Below are 12,614 nucleotides of genomic sequence, written 5' to 3' on the forward strand. Positions count from 1 at the left end.
GGTTCCCCATGGTAGGCTATTGCAGAAAATACGGAGGCATGGGATTGAGGGTGATTTAGCGGTTTGGATCAGAAATTGGCTAACTGTAAGAAGACAGAGGGTGGTGGTTGATGGGAAATGTTCATCCTGCAGTTCAGTTACTAGTGGTGTACCTCAAGGATCTGTTTTGGGGCCACTGCTGTTTGTCATTTTTATAAATGACCTGGATGAGGGCGTAGAAGGATGGGTTAGTAAATTTGCGGATGACACCAAAGTCGGTGGAGTTGTGGATAGTGCGGAAGGATGTTGCAGGTTACAGAGGGACATAGATAAGCTGCAGAGCTGGGCTGAGAGGTGGCAAATGGAGTTTAATGCGGAAAAGTGTGAGGTGATGCACTTTGGAAGGAGTAACAGGAATACAGAGTACTGGGCTAATGGTAAGATTCTTGGTAGTGCAGATGAGCAGAAAGATCTCGGTGTCCATGTGCATAGATCACTGAAAGTTGCCACCCAGGTTGATAGCGTTGTTAAGAAGGCGTACAGTATGTTAGGTTTTATCGGTAGAGGGATTGAGTTTCGGAGCCATGAGGTCATGTTGCAGCTGTACAAAACTCTGCTGCGGCCGCACTTGGAGTATTGCGTACAGTTCTGGTCACCGCATTATAGGAAGGATGTGGAAGCATTGGAAAGGGTGCAGAGGAGATTTACCAGGATGTTGCCTGGTATGGAGGGAAGGTCTTATGAGGAAAGGCTGAGGGTCTTGAGGCTGTTTTCGTTAGAGAGAAGAAGGTTAAGAGGTGACTTGATAGAGACATACAAGATGATCAGAGGATTATATAGGGTGGACAGTGGGAGCCTTTTTCCTCGGATGGTGATGGCTAGCACGAGGGGACATAGCTTTAAATTGAGGGGTGATAGATATAGGACAGATGTCAGAGGTAGGTTCTTTACTCAGAGAGTAGTAAGGGCGTGGAATGCCCTGCCTGCAAAAATAGTAGACTCGCCAACTTTAAGGGCATTTAAATGGTCATTGGATAAACATATGGATGATAATGGAATAGTTTAGGTTAGATGGGCTTCAGATTGGTTTCACAGGTCAGCGCAACATCGAGGGCCGAAGGGCCTGTACTGCGCTGTAATGTTCTATGTTCTATATTGAGCTTTCTGTAGCCTCAAGATGTTCCAAAGTGTTTTACAGCCAAAACAGACTGAAGTATAATCAATCTAGTAATGAGAAAAAAAGACTGATAATTTGCACACAGCAAAAGATCTCACAAACATAATGAGGTGATGAGTAGATTGTCTGTCTATTTTAATGATGATAGCTAAGGGATAAATACTGGCTCGAACACGAGGGAGAAAAGTCATGTCTTCAGAATTCAAAAATGAGATCTCTGGTCTCCTTCCAAGTCCATGTTAGAAATGTTCTCAACTTCTAAATGGAGAAGGAATTATATCCACTAATTCTTTTCTATGTTGTAAATATATGCATGACCTCAGAAAATTTCTCCATTCACAGAAAGTTGATATAAATAGTGGACCATCTGATCATTTTTCATTCATTCGTAGGTGGTCCCTCGCAGACGAGGATGACTCTCTTCCACTCTCAACTTGAGTCCATAGCTGACTGTACAGACCAATGTGGCTACCGCACACTCTGTTGCATTCGGGGTGGGTGGGGGGGATGGAAAAGGTGGTCACGGGAAGAGGTGGGTGGGGCTGTGGCCGTGCGCGCCTTTCGTTATTTTTGCTTGGCTTTCGCTTTTCCCCAACTGCAAGTCTTGATGTGTTCGACGCCTTCCCAGATGCTCTTCCTCCACTTTGGACACTCTTAGGCCAGTGATTCCCAGGGGTCATCCGAAAGCATAACATTTCAATATTTGATCGCTTGTATTTTTAGAAATTTGAGGAACAGGACACTGCATTTAAGATCTGTTCAGCCTTTGCTATGAGGCACATTTTACAATATGATGTTGTATAAATCCCGAAATGTGCTCGAATCCATCACACACACCTGCTACTATCCTGTAACTATTGGATAGATTTCACTCTGGTTCCAACACTTCTATTGTTAATAGAAAGAATAGTTTAATAATGGTAATGAGCTATGTCATTAGTGTGTGAAAGCTTAGCTTAATATTGCTCGGCCAAAGAGAAGACCAATTAATCATCAAGCATTCTACTCTGCAAACCTTGACAAACTCATTCATTGGCTGTTCCCCAGTACCTATTTTATTTACACCTATCTAAATTATTTTCTTTTAGCCTCAATTGGAATCAATGGTCTGTCAATATTTCTGTAATTTTCAATCCTCTTTTCTGCTCTTGTAATTTGTGCTAGACCTACAAATCGAGGTGAAAAATAGTGTATATTTCTCCTTACAATTTCCTGCTTATGAAAATAAGGAATACAACAACATTTAGTACTTTGGTGAAACTACCAGAGATTGATTTTGTGACCCCTATGATTCATAATGCTGATTCTCAAGTTGTACTGCACATTATGGTTTTTCCTCAATGTAGATTTAATTTGATGTTCCACCAGGAAAATGGAAAGATAATTATTATTCTATTAAATGCAAAAGTGGTTTAATTATGAGAGCCCCTAATTTTATTACCAATATGCTATGCATGAACAAAAAATATCAAATGAAAATTAATTTAGAGCAAGAAGGAGGCTAAGTGACAAAAAACAACTAATTTTCAAAGTGATTTGAGCATCCAGAGGATCTTTAGAAACTTGAAGCGTGGATAAGTAAGTGAAGGTTATGGAGTTATCCAGGATGGATCAGACAGTAGTTCATTACTTTTCCTTTTAAAGTTGCTCAATTCTGCTATTTGGGAAGAAAAAATGCATCCAACTGAAAAGTATATTTTGAAAGACTAGCCTTTGATAAAAGGCAATTGCTCATAATCTCACAATCTTTGCCTGCTTCCTTTCCATATTCCCCACCTTTCTAGCATGTAACCCCCAACAGAAACCATCTCTGATTTAGTCAAAATCATGCCAGATACCCAATTCTGGAGGTTCTGCCCCTGAGCCTAGCACTTGTCCAGCAGAGAAAGGAGGACAGTTTGTAGTTTGCATTTATGTTTCACTGAGCTAGCTGCAAATTTGAAAGTGTGACCGCCTTTGCCCTGATGCCATCTTCATTTGTGGGATTTGCAAAACACAATTTAATCTTTTGCATAAATATTTACAGCATTAAAGTTGCTGGAGTCATTTGTTGAGGTAGTGTGTCCTCTTGGATAGGTTCTAGGACATCTTTTGGAACGGTCAAGTGCTTTTGGGATAATTAAAAATAAACATGAATGTGCATAAAAACTCACTGAAAATTGTCAAGACATTTGAATATTCTTGGTTAATATTTTAAAAAGTCTACTGTGACTACATGCAATTTCACTCGCTATCTGTGGACATTGCCCTAAAGCGTATCATGGTGGGATTAGTGCTGCATGACCAATTCTGCAACCATGCATTATGACAGTGAGGTGCTTGTGAGCTAGAGACCTGGTTGGCACACAGGAAACAAAGAGTCGGGATAAATGGGTCTTTGATCAAGTGGCAGGCAGTGAGTACTTGGGTATTGCAAGGACCAGTGCTAGGACCCCAGCTATTCATAAGATATATTAATGATTTAGATGAGGTGGGAGGGTGAACCGTGAGGAGGATGTAGAGATGCAATAATGTGATTTGGACAAGTTGGGTGAGTAGGTAGATGCATGGCAGATCAATTATAATGTGAATAAACATGAGGCTCTCCACTTTGGTAGCAAATAAAGGAAGGCAGATTATTATCTGAGTAGCAATAGAGTGGGAAAAGAGGAAGTGCAATGGGACTTGGGTATCCTGCATCAGTTACTAAAAGTAAGGTGCTGCAGGCAGTGAAGAAGGTAAATGGTATGTTGGCCTTCATAGCAAGTGGATTCATTACAGTAGCAGGGATGTCTTGCTGCAATTGTACAGGGGCCTTAGTGAGACCACACCTAGAGTATTGTGTACAGTTCTGGTGTCCTTTATCTGAGGAAGGATGTCCTGGTGATGGAGGGAGTACCCCAAAGATTTATGAGACTGATTCCTGCGATCACAAGACTGACATATGAAGACTGGTTATGGATAGGTTAGGACTATATTCATTGGCGTTTAGAAGAATGAGAAGGAATCTCTTCTAAGCCGCTTAAATCCTAACAGGACTTGATAGGGTGAATGCAGGAAGGGAGCGTATAACAAGGGGTTGCGGACTAAGGATATGGAGTAGACCATTTAGGACTAAGGTGAGGAGAGATTTCTTCACCCAGTGAGGGGAGAGCCAGTGGAAACTTTCTGCCAAAGAAAGCAGTTGAGGCCAAAACACTGAATATTTTCATGAAGGAGTTGGTTACAATTTTTGGTTTTTTTTCATTCACGGGATGAGGGCATCACTGGCTAAGCAGCATTTATTGCCCATCCCTAAGTGCCCAGAGGGCAGCTCAGAGTCAACCACATTGTACATGGTACAATTCTTAGCACTAAAAGGATCAAAGGGTATGGTGACAAAGTTGGAACAGGGTATGGAGTTGGGTGATTAGCCATGATCGTATTGAATGGTGGAACAGGCTCAAAGTGCCGAATGGCTTATTTTTCTATGCTTCTAAGTTTGTAGTTTGCCAGTTCCACATCATTGTAAAGTCTTACTTGTGGGACTATGTATATACAAATGGTGGTTTTCAGAACGGATTAAGTAGCTGATAAAACTTAAATATATTGAATGGAATTTATCAATGAGTCTTTTTAAACAAATAGTGAATTCACTAATGGGCAGTTAGAACTTCGTTTTATCTCAACATGGCTGCTGAGATCTTTAATTCATTCGGGGATGTGGCCATTGCTGGCTAGGCCAGCATTTCTTGCCCATCGCTAGTTGCCCTTGAGAAGGTGGCGGTGAGCTGCCTTCTTGAATCGCTGCAGTCCTGCTGTGGGTTGACCCACAATTCCAAGTAGGGATGGAATTCCAGGATTTTGACCCAGTGACAGTGAAGGAATGGCGATATACTTCCAAGTCAGGGTGGCTTGGAGTGGAGCTTGCAGGTGGTGGTGTTCCCATATATCTGCTGCCCTTGTCCTTCTAGATAGAAGTCGTCATGTGGTCTCCAAGGATCATTGGTGACTTTCTGCAGTGCATCTTGTAGATAATATACTAATTTGTATAGCATCTTGTAGATTGTAGATAGCTGCTACTGAGCATTGGTGGAGGAGGGAGTGGATGCTTGTGGATATAGTGCCAGTCAAACAGGCTGCTTTGTCCTGGATGGTGTCAGGCTTCTTGAGTGTTGTTGGAGCTGTATCCAACCAGGCAAGTGGGAAGTATTCCATCGCACACCAGACTTGTGACTTTTAGATGACAGAGCCGTTTTCGGGAGTTAGGAGGTGAGTTACTCGCCAGAGCATTCCTGGCCTCTGACCTGCTTTTGAGGGCACTTGGTTTATGTGATGAGTCCAGCTGAGTTTTTAGTCAACAGTAATCCCAAAGATGTTGATCGTGGGGGATTCTGGGGGATACTGGGTGAACTGGTATGAAGGTGGATGGGTTGGCCTGAGTGGGCATGAAATTGGCATGGGAGATTATAAAGGGTCTTGGAGGTGGGTAAAGAGGTACAAGTTAGCATGGAGGGTTTGAGGTGGGATGTGTTGGCCTGGGGAGGATATGGGAGCTAAGAGGGTGTAAGGATTGAGGGAGATGGCTGATTTTCCTGCTTTATTGTTTTCCTTTTTACAGCTAGAATGAAGTCCTAGATCCTTGAGGCAGGCCTTTCCCACAAACTGCCCTCACACCCAGCACTGTTTGTGAAGGTGGTGTGGTTCCAACACCTTATCTCCCCTCAAAACAAAAGAAAATTAAAATAGTCAGAGAATTTTCTCTTGTATCATATTTGCAGTTTGGCTGTCTGACTCTTGAGTTTCACATTCAAGCTGATTTTGAAACAAAACTGTTGCCAAACACTGCACGTTTCATTTCGTTTCACTTGGCATTTTATTTGGTTAAGACAAAGGTTGACAATATTTTCATCCCATTTCTTGATTTGTGATCGGGATGGAGCTTCAGCAGAATCCTTGTTTAGAATCCAGAGATGATTTGGCATCTATTAATTTAGGCTCTGGTAAAACTCTCCGATTAAATTTAATCAGTGACAGTTTTTATGTCTTGGCATCTTTTTAATGATTCTTGAGGTGCTTAGTTGTGACATGGGTCTATTTGGCTGACGCTGAGGCATTAGCTAAAGAGATAATCATGAGCTAATCTGCTCAACCCTGAGTTAATTGTTGCCAAGAATTTTTGAATAAGGTTCCTATCTACTAGTTGTATTTAATCCTGTAAAAGTATTTCAGCTTAAATTATTTCTTCATTCACTGACTATTCAATCGTGGTTCAAAAGAGTTGCCAAAATAGCTAGAATGGACATAATGCAATTTGAGGTGATTACTGTCAGTGGACGTTTGAGAAGGCTGGAAAGTATCCTACTGAGTAGGAGTTTCCACTAATCAGCAGAGGAGGGAGTCCACTACAGGGAATGAAGGTTGATAAAGCATCTTTCAAGACATTCAGACATTCCAAAATACCTCACTGTAATAAAGTACAATGTGAAGTGTTCTCATTATTGTAATGCCGGATATGCAGCAATGTACACATAGCAAGATTCCACAAACACTAATATGGTAATGAGCAAGCAATTAGTTTCTTTTGGTGATGTTGGTCAACCAACAAATATTGGCCATTATACCAGGGACAGCTGTTCCTGTCCTTATATAAAACAGTGCATCAAGATCTTTGTCTATGCACTGACTTGGGCTGAAATGAAGCATCAATTTAATATCACGCCCAGTATTACAGAGCCTCCATAGTGTGGCACTCTCACTGAAACACCAGCCTAGATTGTGTGCTCCGTATTTGGCTGAGATTTGAAGTCTCAAACCTCTCAATCTGAGGTGAGAGTAGTGTAAGATGGTTTCGCTTAAGTCTAAGAGTAGGGCAGCCTAAAATAGAGTTCACTCATACTGCAGGTCCTAAGTGAAAGACTTCAGCCAACCTGCTGAGTATTTCTGACATATTTTGCTTTTATTGAGGGATTGAATTAGTTGGGCTGCTATGTTGGGTGATTGAGCAGTAGATGCTCTATTAGGTTCACAATTAGGTGGGAGCAAATAGGATTTCAGGTTGAGGGGTGGGGGGGGATGAGCCGAAGGGAATTTTTGCTGAAAATTAATTGCTTGAGCGATGTGAGATACAGGCATGCTAAATTGGAAATGAAGAGTCAGCAGAGTATAACAGATAAGCACCAGTTAGAAAAATGAGGCAGCAGCGTCTAGAGCACGGTTTGTCCAAGTGACATTGTGGTGGGTTGTCTATAACATAAAACTATAGTTTCATCAATATTATTAAGAGCTACCCAACCAACTTGCTACTTAATATTGGTGATCTGAACATCTGACATGCACAAAACCCCATCGACAGCGTTAAGAGTCTTCAACTCCAGCAATAGAGTAATCCACAAGGCATAGTTTTAGTTAGCACCATCGGCTGTGCTAAAGGGCACTTAAATCTGGAGAGCTTTGGTATAGGTTTTACCAATCCCTAAATATGCCCAAGGCTATTATTGAAATTTAACTGTGCAGTTGCAGAGAGGAAGAACTTCCTGCTATGTACCATCCTGACTAAGAATTTACTTAATTTAGTTTGAACTCTCTGAACTCTGTAATGTAAATGGATACTTTCAAACAGTTCCTGCATCAGAGAATTACTGAGTGGAATCTTCCGTTTCCAGGACAATTTTTTTTCAGAGTCTGCTACAGTGGAAATTCGGTAGGGTCCCCATGTGCAACTCCCAACTGCACTGGAATAACAATGATGGCCAGATATAATAAAAAATGGCCCCCTCCTTAAGCCATAAATTCCCACAGGCTCTGAATAAAGCACAGTGACCAGAAAACTGCACCCCGTCAGACCAGTGAGCGCTCAGTCAGTCTGCACAGCAATCTTCAAACTTTGTGTTAAAACTCTCAATTGTTTAGATAAGAAATTATATGCTAATTATTCCTAGGTTAAATGACTAGAATGAACAATTACCTTCGGACCACTATAGAACTTTATATTTGTGTAAAATAAACTGAAAATTGTTCACATATTAGAGATTTATTAAATCCTGCAATTTATAATCAGGAAAGTGAGAGGGGAAAGATTTAACAGGGACCTGAGGGACAACTTTTTCACACAGTGTCGTGCATGTATGGAACAAGCTGCCAAAGGAAGTGGTGGAGGCTGGTACGGTGACATCATTTTAAAAGGCATCTGGATGGGCACGTGAATAGGAAGGGTTGAGAGGGATCCGGGCCAAATGCTGGCAAATGGGACTAGATCAGTTAAGGATATCTGGTCGGCATGGACAAGTTGGACTGAGTTTTTATCCGTGCTGTATAACTGTATGACTGTCAATGGTTACCTGATGGATCATTTGACGTGCCAAACATCTAAGGGCGAGTGGCAACAATATTTGGTTCTAAAAGATTGATCAACATCTAAAGGCTACTGAACCAAATTGGCGAACTAGTCACCAACAGAACCGCAAGCTGGACAGTCAATGCTCTGCACCCTTCTCCTATCAGATCATCAGACTCCCTAATGATTCGCTCTTCATTCTAACAACAACGTCTGCCATTGCAATTATATTTGTTTTCTTCCACCTCTCGTCTGTGTCTGCTCACCAAAAACCTTAATTCCACCGAAACCTGCTACTACCTGCACGGTTTCCTAATTGTATGCTTTCCACCGTGAATACGCATTCCTAGCTATCTTTCACCCTGACAGGCTGGCTTGAATGCCCACTGCTTTTTTTTTTTTTTTGCAAAGATGCCCAGTCCAACACTTCTTCACCATTCTCCTCAGCCTGAACTTGATCTTTGAGAAACACACTTTTCACTGCTTCCTTGAAATGAAAGGTGCTGCCATGGGAGCTTGTATGCTTCCTAATCATGCCTGCCTGTGGGAATTGCTTTTTATTCATTTGTGGAATGTGGGTATTGCTAACTGAGCCGGCATTTGTTGCCTAACTCTAGTGGCCCTTGAGAAGATGGTAGTGAGCTGAAATCCATTTGCTGCAGGCAGACCTACCATGTTGTTAGGGACGGAGTTCCAGGATTTTGACACAGTGACAGAGAAGGAACGGCAATATATTTCCAAGTTGGGGTGATGAGTAGATAGGAGGGGAACTTGCAGATGGTGGTGTTCTCATGTATTCGCTGCCCTTGTCCTTCTAATTGGATGTGGTCGTGGATGTGGAAGGCACTGTCTGAGGAGCCTTGGTGAATTTCTGGAATGTTGAATGTTCTTTGTTCCCAGCCAACTCAGGTTCCTCCCCTTTCTTTAGGATACTGATGATTATAGTGGGCTCAATTCCTACTCTTGCCCTGAGCTGGAAAATTTAACCGACTTTGCTTCAGATTTTCACTTTTCCCTCATCTTTATATGGTCCATCTTTGACTCTTTCCTTTCTCCTGTTTTTATCTCCATTTCTGGGCTTGACTCATGGTCAGTCTCCATTATAAGCCCATTGGCTCCCAAGCTACCTTACTCCCATGCTGCTGAATGTAAGGCCCCCATTTCATTCTCCCAGTTTCTTCATCTCTGTTCCATCTTATCTGACAATGCCACTCTGACACCCCAGAACCAGGAGAGGCTTCCCCTGTCACCATGTTCCACAGCCATTGCTGCCACCTTCAGCATGATGCCATCACCAAACCCATCTCCTCATCTCTGCCCTATTCAGTATGCTGATAAAATATTTTTAAAATAAACTCTGTTCACCCTGTTCAGAAATGTTATTTCACAACTCTGGAGCAGGTGGGACTCAAACCTAGGTCATCATGGCTCAGAGGTAGGGACACTGCCATTATGCCACAAGAGCATTCTGATGGTTCCATTCCCTCCAAGGCATCCTGGCCCACTCCTCGGTCATCCCCAGTACCATCTCCCTTTTGCTAGTTCGGGAGATTCAATACCTGTCCTTTCTTCTCTTCACTGTCCAAGGCCCCAGACACTTCCTCAAGGTGATACAGTAAACAGAAATAGATAAATGACTGTGCTGTATTCACTAATGTTGCAATGTGGCTTCCTTTAAACTGAGGAGACTGGATGACTGTCTTGCAGAACACTCCGTGTGCTTGATGTCTGATGACATTTCATTTCTGTGCTCCCTTCTCTCCCTCTGACCTCTCTGTCCTCAGTTTCCTTAATTGTTCCAATGGAGCTCAGTGTAAGCTTGAGGTACAACAACTCATCTTACAATTAGGTACTTTACAGCCTTTTAGACTGCACTTGGACTTTTCCATTTCAGATTTTAACCATTGCTGCCACTTTTGGACTGCAGATGTCTGTAATGATTCAGTTTTTGCATTTCTACTTTCTGTAACCCTAATTTCTGCTTCCCTACTTGTTCCGATATTGTCCCTTATGCCCTTGCCATTATCCCTTTTTAATTTACTCACTCCTGTCTCCCACTTGATCATATGCTGCCCCTTTTGTTGTTCCCCCCCACCCCCTTCCCCTTTCTCTGGGCTTGCTGAAACCTGTTGTATCTGTAACTTTTGCCTTTTTGATGAATGATTGATTGTTGACCTGAAATGTAAACTTTATTTTTCTCCCTCAGCAGTTTCTGCCTGTGCATTTCCATTAGAGTTCCAGCAGTTGCAGTATTCTGCTTTTGTAACGTCACACTACTGCTTCTGAAGCAAGTTTAAAACCACTTCGTATCAAGCCAAAATCAACAGCATAGCTGGCCCGTTCATTAATCTGTTGATTCACAGAGCATTTGTTGTCCACAGTTTCTTTCTAACTAACGATCAGTGATTTCCCAAGGGAATTCTCCTGAAAATGAAGCTCTCCCAATGCAAACTTTTTGAAAATTGCCTCAGGGCATTTTGATTCAGTGCAGTTGAAACATAATATGCTGTTTTTATAACAGATGTTTGAGTCCCAGAATGTGACCCTGGTATAGACCCGTTCATAGTAAAATCAAGCTGTGATTCGAGCAGTAAGGATGCTGTTACCCTGTTACTTCCACAACCTTGTATCTCTGCACTTTTGGAAAACAGCAAGAAACCTAACAATGCGGTACTAGATACATAGAGATGTACAGCATGGAGGCAGAGTCTTTCTTTCAACCTGTCCATGCTGACCAAATATCCTAAATTAATTTAGTCCCATTTGCCAGCATTTGGTCTGTATCCCTCTAACCCCTTCCTATTCATATGTACCCATCCGGATGCCTTTTAAATGTTGTCATTGTACCAGCTACCACTTCCTCTGGCAGCTCATTCCATACGCGCACCACTCTCTGCATGAAAAAGTTGCCCTTCAGGCCCCTTTTAAATATTTCCCCTCTGACCATGAACCAATGCCCTCTAGTTTTGGGCTCCCCTATCCTGGGGAACAGACCTTGGCTATTCACCCCATCCATGCCTCTAATGATTTTATAAACCTCTATAAGGTCACCCCTCAGCCTCCGAAGCTCCAGGGAAAATAGCCCCGGTCTATTCAGCCTCTCTCTATAGCTGAAACCCTCCAACCCTGGCATCTTTTCTGAACGCTTTCAAGTTTCACAACATCCTTTCTATAGCTTGTAGGCTGGTGGAGGCTGGTACAGCATTTGTATTGGCTGTATGGTGCACATGTGCCGTCCTTTTTGACTAAGTAAGATGATTGACCTTCTTTCGACCTTAACCTGTTGGGAAGAAAAGATTCACAATGCCGTTTCTTTTATCGGTCTGACTCAGCAACATTGGCTTGAGACAAATCCTTTCTGGTTTGCCCTCATCGCTGGTTTACAAAACACTTGCAATGAGCGTGTAGGAAGCAGGAGGAACCTCTGTGCCCCTTGCAGTCAGTACATCAATGCAGCAGGTTACTCCATTCTCCTGTTTTGTGGCCAATCTTACATTGTATCTGTTTTTACCATTCCATTTGTTTTAAGAATAACGTACAAAAAGTCCAATGGTATAAATCAGATGAATAATTTGACAAGGGAATGAACAGCTCCTAGAGAGAGTAGAATGCATTTGGGGAAGGCCATTAACGCAATAGTTGGTCACCTATTGAGAAGTATGGACGAATGGTATAAAACACAAGTTCGGCCACAACTGAAGGACTTCATAAAGTTCTTATCAATGGATTATGGCAAACATAATAAAGGTAAAATTGCCAGAGGACCACGGGGCTCCTCTCACATTTGATAGAGAGAGGTAACTGGCAGTGGCGAAGGGTGAGGTTGAGAAGGTGGGGATCTTTTTGATAACCTCAGCCAATGTGAGAATTGAACCCACGCTGTTGGCATCCCTCTGCATGGCAAACCAGCCGTCCAGCCAATTCAGCTAACCAACACCTTACAGCAAAAACATGTTTGGATTAGAGACCACTGAAAGGAGTTTTATGCCAGGACTGGAGAATTGTGCTTGTGAGGAAACGTTGGATAGACTGGGGTTGTTTTCTTTCTAACGGAGGAAGTTGAAGGGAGACCTAATTGAAGTGCATACAGTTCTGAGGGGTCTGAATGGACAGGAAGACCCTATTCCCCTTGGTTGAGAATTCAGTAATCAGTGGGTGTAGGTT

The 12,614-nt window shown here is 42.4% G+C and overlaps 1 protein-coding gene across 1 annotated transcript in view; it reads left to right on the top strand.

The window, feature by feature from the left end:
* The window catches only part of nos1apa (nitric oxide synthase 1 (neuronal) adaptor protein a), a 321,058-nt gene that overhangs the window by 243,622 nt on the left and 64,822 nt on the right, over positions 1-12,614 (top strand). The gene's annotated exons all lie outside the window — the stretch shown is intronic.

Source organism: Rhincodon typus, chromosome 10, assembly GCF_021869965.1.
Source record: "Rhincodon typus isolate 14 chromosome 10, sRhiTyp1.1, whole genome shotgun sequence".
NCBI lineage: Eukaryota > Metazoa > Chordata > Chondrichthyes > Orectolobiformes > Rhincodontidae > Rhincodon > Rhincodon typus.